Genomic DNA, 13024 nt, shown 5'->3' with positions numbered 1-13024 from the left:
TATATACCAAAATTATGTCTATGAAGCTGTTTAAAAATGTTACTACTTGATTATGTATTAAAAATGTTACTACTTGATCATGAACTATGAGGACCTCTACTAGTGCTCACATCTGAAATATTTTATGCACAACTCCCATTTTCTTTCTTCGCAAATGCTTCCTTGTTTCTGTGCCCAAAGTTTACTCACAATAATAATTTTTTGGTAATTTACTATTACAGTCTATTTAACATATGATTTTAGAACCAAAACTTGAATTTCTAATTGTAAAAAAAGTCACTAACAAAGACATTGAATTGGGAAAAATAACTCATTACAGTGAAGTCAAAACAGATCTTTCATATCTGTTAATATCAGCTTCTAATCTCAGTATCTTTTGAAATGTCTTTAGATATGCTTTTCTTCAACAGGTTCAATAACCCATTCACTTACTTGCTCTAAGATGTTTTTATTCTTTGATATATGTTTAATAGAAAATGTAATTCAGAGCTTTGCTCCTCTAAATACTAACAGTGTGTCTACTGGTAAAGTCTGTGCATTCACTGAGTGAAGAGGTGCTAACATCTTATAGAACTACAGGTGTATCTCAGTCTTGTCACTTTTAAATAAGTCGATTCATGAGTTGGCCATACTTCTTTAAGTTCAACTTCATAATTTTTAAACAGCATAACTACTATAGTAGTTATGTATAGTAGTATGTCATGTAGCATAGCATGTATACCACGTGTACTATAGTAATATATAACTAAAGTTTTTAAGAGTACAGCATTACTGGGCTGAGGCTGGGGCTGGGGCTCAGCGATAGAGCACTTGTCTCATATGTGTGAGGTCCTGAGTTAGTTCTTAGCACCACATAAATAAAATAATAAGGTACTGTGTCCACCTACAACTAAAAAAAAAATTTAAAAAAAAGAGTACATCAGTACTAAAATCATAGAGTTTTTCTGATGAACAATTATGATGACATGTAATTGGTACAGGACTTGACACATGGTAATTTTTCAACATGTGAATGTTCATACAAGTTATTACCATTATATTCAACCTATAATTAAAGGCAGGTATTAAAAGATGTGACATCATGTTATAGAAGAGTTGAACAAAAAACATATTTTAATATATAAAGTAATACTGTTATTTTTCACTAGGTTAAAATACTTTTTTTTTTACTTTTTTAAAACCATGTAAATGTGAATGCTACAACATAATGCTAAAAAGGTTTTCTTTATAGAAAAAAATTTAAACTTGAAAATTAGAAATCAAAATTACATACTTTAGAAACCATGAACTCAGCATTCCTCAAAGTGTGCTTGGTGAAAATATAATGCTGCAAAATGCTCTTAAAATAAAAAGTCTTCGGGTCAAATAAACTTGAAGAATATTGCATACTACATGTTCCTTTTGGGGATTCATAGTACAAATAGTAGAGTTCTGGAAGTTCTTTAGATAAAAGAAATAAAAGTGTTTCACTTGTTTGGCCCAATGTTTTCCAAACTTACCTGAACACTGTTTTTCATATAACAGCTATGAATATTCCTCTTTGGGGAAATTGCCTTAACTCTCTTCTCTTGATTCTTCTATTCTTTCCTATTAAAAAAAAAAGAGTGAAAATATGACTCTCACCTGTCACCAGTTGCTGGCCTTGTAAACAGATTGTCAGATTTTGGTATTAAAGTCCCTATAGCTTGCATCACAGTGACAGCTATCTGCTATCTTAGTGTCTTTCTTGCTTGGCTACCAATGCAATCCCGCAGAGGTGTCCAGCTCCTTTCTATTCTCCTCACTACCAAGCAACTAGACAGAATTCAGAATAGAAAGAAGAATCAATGTCACCTGCATTGGTACGGTGACAAAGGAAATCCCACTATTTGTGATTTTCTAATCAGAGAAGAGTAATTCTCTTTTTTAATTTTCATCTCCTCTTTTAATGAAGAAATTAACTTGAAATTTGCAATACTTGTTTTAAATTGATCACTAAGAATTACTACAGTAGTTTGTAACAGCTATTATCTATTTATAAATAGCATCTATAATGCTATTTATAAAATCACCCCAAATTACTATTCATAGATGTATCTATGAATGAGCTGGTGCTATAAATTAGATATTGATGCTCTACCCCGCAAATCAGTATGTTGAAATCCTTCCCCCCAAATATTATAGAATTAGAAGATGGGGCCTTTGGCAAGAGTTTAGGTTGTGAAGGTAGTTTTTTCATTGATGGAATTAGTGAATTTATAAGTTTCCAGAGTGCTGCCTGCCCCTTTCACCACCTGAGTGGAGACACTATGAACATGGAAGTGGGCCTTCACCAGACACTTCTGGTACCATGATCTTAGACTTTACAAGCTACAGAACTGAGAAAAATTTCTGTTGTTTATAAGACACTGAGTCTATGGTATTTTATTACAGCATCCCTCGCATGCTAAGACAACTGGCAGTTCTCCTGACTTGTGCCAGGCTCACTCACAGACCTACTATCAGTTATAAATTCGGTAGATCATTCTTCAAATTTTGGCTGATAAATGTATCGTAGTAGCTAGGTCTTTGCTGCTCTAGCACTTCTGTGATATATATCTAGCAAGCTAGCCCAGATAGTCTTCCACTGAGATAGAGATCTGAGAGAGGGTGGTAAGGTAGAAGTGTACAAAACCTCTTTAAGACCATGCTAAGGATCTGCTAATAATGATTTAAGCAGTATTTCACTTATAAAATCAAGTCACAAGGTCTAACAACATTCAAGCAATGATGAAACTGACCTTCTGATGAGAGGAGCTCAAATATGGCTTCAGTGAGCGGTGAAGAATTAGAGGCTATGTTTCCAATCAACCTACCACCATCCCGTCTTCTGACCCCAATTTTGTACCACTCTCACAGACAAATTGTCTCACTTCCTTACATGGCATCCAAATTATTTTCCAATTATTGTATTGCCCTTAAAGTCCAGCACTCTATAATCAACACATCTGGAGACAAGTCTTCAGATGAAGCACATTTTGACTCAGAGACTTATGAACTAAATGGACAAGTTATTCGCATTCCAACATCATTACCCAGAATACCATGGAGAGACAAGGCAGGAAATTTTAATTCCCAGAACCTTCATTCAAAAGGACTAAGATGGGAGACTTCTCTGGACATTAAGAATCCTGCAATCTAACTGGGCAAATATTTCCAGAAGCTCTGATTCTGTGAAAAGAGAATGTTCCCAGATTCGACCTCCATTCTCCTCCCTGGGTCAGGCTACCTGTTCATTATTTTCCACAATTCCTCCCTCTCAAGAACTTGTGGCTTTTCCATCTCTTTCCTCCTCCACCTTGAAGAGGTTGGGAGAAATTATACCCTCTTAACATTTTTCTCCGTAGATGACCATTCATGGAAGAAGGGGACTCTGAAGGCTTTTGGCATTTTAAACAATCTCACCATCTTTCAGGCCAAGATAATGACACTATTGTCTATGCATTCTCTTAAAAACTTGTGTGGACTTTCAACTCATTTGATTTGCATCCACTCCACTCAAAAAAACAAATAATCCTTTGTGCATACTCATATGGAACATATATCTATGGGAGACCCTCTTTATTGCTAACAGCCCCTCTGTCTACCTATAAGGGGCAGATAAGCTCTTTTGTAATTCTTCCAGAGGTTTTTTACAAAAAGTCTTAATCCACATTGATTTTTTTTTAATCTATGCCCCAGGCTGTTCTTACTTTGATAATCTTTTCTTGACTAAAGGGAATGAAGGAAAGAAACTATTTTATTCTATAGCCCATAACTCTGGCCCTCTCATATACCCTCTAAATTCTGCTTAGAAACTGGACAGCTTTTCCTGTAGTTCATAAATTTCTTGCCATACTCTACATAATTAGAAAATCCAGCTGATGCTTTCAATGATCTGCCTCGAGATCTCCTTAGGCAAATCCAAAAAGTTCATTAGATAAATTTCCCATCTTCTGAAGTTCTGCAGCAACAGTTTTGTCAATTATTTGGTGATGACATAACATGCATCATCACTTTTCCAGGCCCCAATTATTAGTTTCCTTACGACACTTCTAGCCTTTATTAACAGTTTACAACTTTTTTTTTTTTTTTTATCCCACCCCGGCCAGTCACAAAGTCAAATGTCATATATTTCATGTTTTCCCTGAACTATAAATACCAATTTTAGGAGAGCCTTCTCTGTGAAGTGTAAATTTCTACCTCGGCTATCATTTACCACTCTTATGATTGGAATGTGAGATGTCCCTCAAATGATCATGTGTGACACAACACAAGAAGGTCTGGAGGAGAAATGATTCGCTTATAGCCTTAACCTAATCAGTTAATTAATCCCTGATGGGATTAACTGAGTGATGACTGGAGGCAGGTGGAATGTGACTGGGAAAAGTGGTTCCTTTGGGGCGTGGCTATGGGGTATGTATTTTGTATCTGGAGAGCAGTCTCTCTCTTAGCTTTCTGATCACCATATGAGCTGCTTCACTCTGCCACACTATTCTTCCATGATGTTCTGCCTCTCCTTGAGCCCAGAAGAATGGAGTTGGCCTTCTATGGACTAAGACCTCTGAAACTGTGAGCCCTCAAATAAACTTTTCCTCTTTTACAATTGTTCTGCTTACATCTTTTAGTCACAGAGATGAAGTAACTGACTAAAACAGCCATCACTTAATTTTGCAAAACATCACACCCAAATTTAATGGTTTTAAAACATAAAAATTCATTATTGTTCACAAAGCTTTGGATAAGTCTGGTGATTCTTGTTTTCTTGTGTTTACAAATAAGTCTGTGTGAGCTGTTGTCAAGTTGTCTAAGTTAGCTGAGTCAGATTGTTGGCTTGGCTGATCTTGACTGCTCTCTAATCTGTGGGTTTGGCTGACTGTTGACTGCTTTTCTCCAGGTACCTCTTATATCCTCTAATGTGCTAGCCCAGGCTGGCTTTCAAGGTCCAAGGACAGGGAAAAAAAAGGAAAAAAAGCATGCAAGACTTTCAAAACTCATGATGGGTGGTAGGGGGACAATGTTCCCTCACTTCTGTTTATTGTCTGCTAAAATTAACTGTCAGGCCAGTGCATTTTTTAACTTAGGAGAGAGAGTATATCTTAATAGGAAGAGCCTCAAAGACAGATTGTGAAGGATGTTAATAAAGAGAGGAATAGAGAATTGGATCCACTTTACAACCAGTCTACCATGCAGGTAAACAGAACTCTGGTATCTTTTTTCCTTATGTCCATACTTTATCAAAGGAGCTAACAGTTATGATCTTTCTGTTAAAAAGAAAAGTTAGTTTGGTGTTTAATTTGATAATGAATGTCATTTACTATAGAACAGAAAAAAAGAGAAGAAAAATTTTACAATTACCCAAACTCCAACCAAAGAAAATTTCCAAAGTAATTTAATGATGTTTTTCTTAAAACATTGCATATTCATTTGATATAGATCTATGCATGTTTTCATAGCTAAGTTGGTGTGCATAGTTATGAATCTAGACTTTCTCACTTAAATCATGAACATTTAATTTTCATGAAAATTATTAAAACATCCAATGACTTGCTAGTAGCTAATGACTATTTTAGACTTCATTAACATTTTCCCATTATTGTAGTCTACACATATTCATCAACCTGGTTTTTAAGTCTTCAGTGGTAATTTCAAATTTTTCAGTGTGTCAGACTTCTTTATTGTCATTCCTACAATCTTTAAATTTTATTTTGCAGTTATAGTCTTTGATATGTAGAGATTCATGTCAGCTCTTCATTGTGCAATGGAATATTTTGCATTAAAAATGCCTTTCTCTGTCTCCCTCAATTTTTATTTCAATTCAATTTTTTCTGATATTGAAAAAAATTTACATATTTGAGAAGCCTTCATCACAACATTCTCTAATCTTTATTCTAAATCATCTGTCTTGCTAATCTTTCTCCTAATAGCTTATTCTCTTCCTTTATAAATAGTTATGGTTTGAACTTTTAATGTTTCTCACCACGCTTATTGGTTGGGTAGTGTAGGAATGTTCAGAAGTGAAATGATTAGATTAGGAAATCTACACCCTCATTACTTGATTAACCCACTTCATGGATTAACAATTTAAATGGACTACTGGTTTGAAACTGTAGGTAAGTGGGACACAGCATGGAGAAAGTCAGTCACTGGGGACATGCCCTTATACTATCTCTTGTCACTGGTTCTTCTCATACTCTCAGCTTCATGGCTGACATAAGCTGAGAAGATTTCCTCCACCATACCCTTCTGTCATAACGTTGCCTTACTTCAGTCGTAAAAGAACAGAATCAGTCAACCTTAGACTGAAAGTCTGAAACCATTAGCTCCAAATAAACTCCATCCTCTAAATAGTTCTTGTCACATATTTTGGGCATATTGACAAAAAGCTGACTAACACATAAATTCATCACACTTGTAACTACATATAATTTTTGTATATTGTCTCATTTTTAATGTTTCATCATCTTAAAGAAGCCAACTCTGTTTATTTATTTTTTTTGGGGGGGAGGGTGATGTGACTTTATTTTTTTTTCCTTCCCAAGCTTTCTTTATTTTATGTTTCTTTTTTTTTATTGGTTATTCAAAACATTACAAAGATTGCAGAATCACATTGGTTACACATCCACATTTTTACATAAAACCATAATAGTAACTGTTGTATTCTGCTACCTTTCCTATCCTCTACTATCCCCTGTCCCCTCCCCTACCATCTTCTCTCTCTACCCCATCTACTGTAATTCATTTCTCTCCTTAATTTTTTTCCCATTCCCCTCACAAACTCTTATATGTAATTTTGTATAACAATGAGGGTCTCCTTCCATTTCCATGCAATTTCCCTTTTCTATCCCTTTCCCTCCCACTTCATGACTCTGTTTAATGTTAATCTTTTTCTCCTGCACTTCCTCCCTGCTCTGTTCTTAGTTGCTCTCATTATATCAAAGAAGACATTTGGCATTTGGTTTTTAGGGATTGGCTAGCTTCACTTAGCATAATCTGCTCTAATGCCATCCATTTCCCTGCAAATTCCATGATTTTGTCATTTCTTAGTGCTGCGTAGTACTCCATTGTGTATAAATGCCACATTTTTTTTTATCCATTCATCTATTGAGGGGCATCGGGGTTGGTTCCACAGTCTAGCTATTGTGAATTGTGCTGCTATGAACATCGATGTGGCAGTATCCCTGTAGTACGCTCTTTTGAGGTCTTCAGGGAATAGTCTGAGAAGGGCAATAGCTGGGTCAAATGGTGGTTCCATTCCCAGCTTTCCCAGGAATCTCCATACTGCTTTCCATATTGGCCTCACCAATTTGCAGTCCCACCAGCAATGTACAAGAGTAACCTTTTCCCCACATCCTCGCCAGCACTAGTTATTGTCTGACTTCATAATGGCTGCCAATCTTACTGGAGTGAGATGGTATCTTAGGGTGGTTTTGATTTGCATTTCTCTGACTGCTAGAGATGGTAAGCATTCTTTCATGTACTTGTTGATTGATTGTATGTCCTCCTCTGAGAAGTGTCTGTTAAGGTCTTTGGCCCATTTGTTGATTGGGTTATTTGTTTTCTTATTGTTTAATTTTTTGAGTTCTTTGTATATTCTGGATATTAGGGCTCTATTGGGTTATTTGTTTTCTTATTGTTTAATTTTTTGAGTTCTTTGTATATTCTGGATATTAGGGCTCTATCTGAAGTGTGAGGAGTAAAAATTTGTTCCCATGATGTAGGTTCCCTATTTACCTCTCTTATTGTTTCTCTTGCTGAGAAAAAACTTTTTAGTTTAAGTAAGTCCCATTTGTTGATTCTTGTTATTAACTCTTGTGCTATGGGTGTCCTATTAAGGAATTTGGTGCCTGACCCCACAATATGTAGATCGGAGCCAACCTTTTCATCTATCAGACGCATAGTCTCTAATTTGATATCAAGGTCCTTGATCCATTTTGAGTTAACTTTTGTGCATGGCGAGAGGAGGGGATTCAGTTTCATTTTGTTGCATATGGATTTCCAGTTTTCCCAGCACCATTTGTTGAAGATGCTATCCTTCCTCCATTGCATGCTTTTAGCCCCTTTATCGAATATAAGATAGTTGTAATTTTGTGGATTGGTTTCTGTGTTCTCTATTCTGTACCATTGGTCCACCTGCCTGTTTTGGTACCAGTACCATGATGTTTTTGTTACTATTGCTTTGTTTATGATCAGATAAAATGCATGGTATTATCTCCACCCCTTTATATTTACTGAGGATTGTCCTATGGCATAATATGTGGTCTATTTTTGAGAAGGATCCATGTGCTGCTGAGAAAAAAGTATATCCACTTGATGATGGTTGATATATTCAATATACGTCAGTTAAGTCTAGGATATTGATTGTGATATTGAGTTCTATAGTTTCTTTATTCAACTTTTGTTTGGAGGATCAGTCCAATGGTGAGAGAGGTGTGTTGAAGTCACCCATAATTATTGTGTTGTGGTCTATTTGATTCTTGAACTTGAGGAGAATTTGTTTTATGAACGTTGCAGCACTATTATTTGGTGCATAAATATTGATAATTGTTATATCTTGTTGGTGAATGGTTCCTTTTAACAGTATATAATGTCCTTCCTTATCCCTTTGGATTAACTTAGTCTTGAAGTCGATTTTATTTGATATGAGGATGGCCACCCCTGCTTGCTTGCGAGGACCGTGTGCATGGTATATTTTTTCCCAGCCTTTCACCTTCATCCTGTGTATACCTTTTTCAGTCAGATGTGTCTCATGGAGGCAGCATATTGTTGGATTTTTTTTTTTTAATCCATGTTACCAGGCTACATCGCTTTAATGGAGAGTTTAAACCATTAACGTTTAGAGTTACTATTGATATATGGTTTGTACTTCCAGCCATGTTTGATTATTTATCTCTCTTTTTTTAATTTAGTTTATTTCTCCATGATTAGCTTTCCCCCCTCCGTCTGTCTTTACTGAGGTACTTTCCACTATTGGCTTTGGTTATTATTTTTCATTTCTTCCTCATGTAGTGTTTTGCTCAAGATGCTTTGCAATGCTGGTTTTCTGGCTGCAAATTCTTTTAGCTTTTGTTTATTGTGAAAGATTTTTATTTCATTGTCACACCTGAAGCTTAATTTTACTGGATACAGAATTCTTGGTTGGCATCCATTGTCTTTCAGTGTTTGAAATACGTTGTTCCAGGATCTTCTCGCTTTCAGCGTCTGTGATGAAAAATCGTTGTTAACCTTATTGGTTTACCCCTGAATGTAATCTGCCACCTTTCTCTTGTACCTTTTAATATTTTCTCTTTGTTCTGTATATTGGATATCTTCATAACAATGTGTCTTGGCGTTGATCTACTGTGATTTTGTATGCTTGGTGTCCTGTATGCATCTACAATTTGTATATCTGTTTTATTTTTTATTACTGGAAAGTTTTCTGAAATTATTTCATGTAGCAGGTTATTCATTCCCTTGGTTTGAATCTCTGTACCTTCCTCTATCCCAATGACTCTTAAATTTGTTTTTTTTATGTTATCACATATCTCTTGGATGTTTCTCTCGTGATTTTTAACCAGCCTATCTGAGTTGGCTAGACTCTTTTCAAGATGATATATTTTATCTTCATTATCTGACGTTCTGGCTTCTACTTGCTCCACTCTATTAGTGATACTCTCATTTGAGTTTTTAATTTGGTTTATAATTTCCTTCATTTCTAAGATTGTTGTTTGATTCTTTTTTATAATCTCTATCTCCTGATAAAGATGCTTAACTTCTTTTTTTATCTGTTTATGTAATTGATTCTCAATGTGTTCTTTCGCTGCTTGAATTTGCTGTCTCGTATCCTCTTTAAGGTTCCATTCCATCTGCCTAAGGTATTCCTTGAGTTCTTTATATGACCATTTTTCTGATGACTCTATATCCTCCTGAATATTTAGGCTGTCCTGCATTGTTTGTACTCCTTTTCTTCCTTGCTTTTTCATGCTGCTCATGTTGCTTCTTGTTCTGTTTGACTGCTGAGTTACTGTTTATTCCTATTAATTTATTTGATGCTTGGGAGGAAAGGTATTAGAAGGGAAGGAAATAAGTCACAAAACAGAATGAGAGTAAGCAGGTAGAATTCAAGGAAGGGGGAGTAAGAGAATTGAAAAGAAATAAAAAGATAGAAGAAAAGAAGAAAGGAAAAAAGAAATAGAAAATTAAAAAGAATTAAAAAATAATAATAGTAATAAAAAATGAAAATCAAAATTAAAAAAATAAAATAAAATAAAATGAATTAAAAAAATTTAAAAAACAACAACAACAACAAAACAAAACAAAACAAATCAAAACAAAAATTTTAATAAATGCAGTCTTAGAGTTTGATTCACTATTCCTCCAGTAGGTGGAGCTGTGCCCACTGGGCCAAGCTTCTCCTCTCAGTAGGCGGGAGCCAGTCACTGCACAGCAGCTCTTCCTCCAGGACTGGGCAGGTCTCCAATCCTGAGTGCCTAGGGCCTTCTCTTGTGTCTAGTCACTTCCCCACTTTTCCTTGAACTAGGCCCCACTCACCGGTGATGCTCACCACAATACTGGCTACACGCCAGGTCAGCTGCTCCTGTGAGCCCTTTTTTCATGAACGCCTGGGCACACTCTTCCTGTTTGCATTCCCTTGAACCCTAAGTTTGTAGAGCTTGGGACTGAGAACCCCCAGCGAATTTGCTTGCCCTCTGGTAGCCACGCCCCCATAAGCTGGTGCAAGAGACATCAGTTGTCAGCACTGGTGGGAGCGGTAGCAGGGAGTTCTGTGCCGCGCAAACGAGGACCCACCCCCACCCCCACCGAACCGGCGGGGAGGGGGGTTGGTCGTTTGCAGCAGCGAACCACCAGAGTGGTTCACAGAGCCGGGCCAACGGGGGGCCCAGGCAGGCAGCGGCCGTTCGTACGTTCGCTGCAATGTGTGGGCAGCGGCAGTTCGGCGGCTGGCGGCGGGACTGTGCCCCTGCTCCGCATTGCCGAGATTCACTTCTCTGGGACAAACTGACCCCTCCAATAGACTTACTAATTCCTGGCAGGTCTCCTTTCAGCGGAATTTTGCTAGAAGTTTCTCAGCAGGTCGCATGTAGGTGTATTAATGGGTCTCTCTGATCCCGTTACTGCAGAGGCATTGAAAGTGCTGCCTCCACGCCGGCTGCCATGTTGGGTCTCGCCCTGTTTCTTTAATTATATGGCTTCTTTTCATATACAGGCCACTTTGTACTTATATTGCTAAACTTATTATATTAGTATATAATCAAAAATTCCATATGTATGTGGTTAATTAATTCTTAAATGAATCAATAAGGAAGCTAGATTATTTTGAAAGATACCAAACATCATTTTAATAGTGTTGTCATACTTTTTCTGTTATTTTCTTATTTGCACTGATGATCACAGTATGAAGCTGGAAATTTATGGAAATAAAATATAATACACTTATTTATCAGGAAATTAGAAAATAGTCTTTAAATGCATTTTATTATGGTATTTGTCAATTTTAATTATAACTTTTGATTATACTTCTTATTATAAAAGTGCTTATTGTGTGGCTGTATTTTATATTGATTTTCTTAAAGTGGACCCCACAAGTTACATAACTGTCAAACTCTACAAATTCTGATAACTTTGTTTTAGACCCTGTTCTACATGAGCCTTTGTGGAGGATTATGACCTGGTATTAGTTGGCATGGCTACACCTAGACCCAGATTTTTTACTTTATTTGCATCTAATTTTTCATACACTGTGTCTGCCCACTACATTGTTGAAATTTCTTTATAATTATATCATGCACAGGAAAGTTTTTTCAGACAAGGAAGCTAAAGAGCTGGTGTAATGTTTTCATGACAAGAGGTTTTAATCTTTGCCCCAAATCTTTGTTTATGGCAAGTAATCTATTCTTTATTAATTTCTAAGTAAATCATTACTGAAAAGCATGTAAAATAATCTGCATCCTGTCATAAAGATCAACATATTATTTTAAAGTATATAATATCAAAAGATATATTTTTATCAATCTAGTGTAGTTTCTACTTATTAATTTTAAATTTCTATAATAATTGTATGGTTACGGAGCATTGAACCATGATAACTTTAAATTATAAATAATTGAGTATGCATCTTAGGGTATATTTGTTGTCAATATTGGAAAGCTTTTAAATATATTTTGGGGTTGTCTTCCTACAAGCAAACACTTGCATAAAATTTTCAATATTTTCTTGGTTTCTTAGCAGTCATTGAAAGTATGCTACCATTGTCTGATGTTTCAAATGTTTGATGTTTGACATTTTTTAATCATTTATACTGTAGGCATCATAAATGTATATTTTACCATCATTAGTTTAAGAAATTTAGCAAGCAGCTTTGTAAGAAACAGTTAATATTATCTAACCAGGTCTCCATATATCTGTTTAGAATACTAACCATTGAAGTCACTAAAACAAAGGCAATAATTCTTATGATTTTTCAAAAAAATCATCAGTATTTTAGTTTTCAACATTTTTTTTTCTCAAAGTATTAAATTTCACCTGAAAACTGATCCTAATTTCTGGGGAATATTTAAAGTATAATATACATGGATAGCTGCCTTCTTAAAGTGACTGGTGTTCACTTCTGACCTAACATTCTGAATGTTAAGTCATGTGCACATTTAGCTGGGAAAAGATAATCTCTTGTGAATTGACAAAAGTTTTATAAAGTTTCTTTCACTGACAATTTTTTTTTTCACCTAAAATAGTGTACAGGTTATGTTAAACACTCCCATGAAACTAGAAATCTATTACCTCATGACTATATTAAAAAGTTTCAAGATTCTACCACAAACATCGTCACCTTAAATTCTGTGGCACACTTAATGGTGCAATTTGAGCCAGATTGAGCATGTCTACATTAGAAGGGCTCTCTTTATCATTCCAATATGGACTGCTACAGTTTGGATATGAGGTGTCCCCCAAAAACTCATGTGTAAAAAATTCAAGAAGGCTTGGAAGTGAAATGATTGTGTTATGAGAGCCTTAACCGAATCACTGTATT

The 13024-nt window shown here is 35.7% G+C and overlaps 1 pseudogene; it reads right to left on the bottom strand.

Moving 5' to 3' along the window:
* LOC143387437 (zinc finger protein 280D-like) overlaps window positions 1-10968 on the bottom strand; it is a 94930-nt pseudogene extending 83962 nt beyond the window's left edge.
* Window positions 10969-13024: the final 2056 nt, after the last annotated feature.

This window comes from Callospermophilus lateralis (genome assembly GCF_048772815.1).
Source record: "Callospermophilus lateralis isolate mCalLat2 chromosome 11 unlocalized genomic scaffold, mCalLat2.hap1 SUPER_11_unloc_2, whole genome shotgun sequence".
NCBI lineage: Eukaryota > Metazoa > Chordata > Mammalia > Rodentia > Sciuridae > Callospermophilus > Callospermophilus lateralis.
The sequence above is the reverse complement of the archived record's forward strand: the minus strand, read 5'-3'. Positions and strand labels throughout refer to the sequence as shown.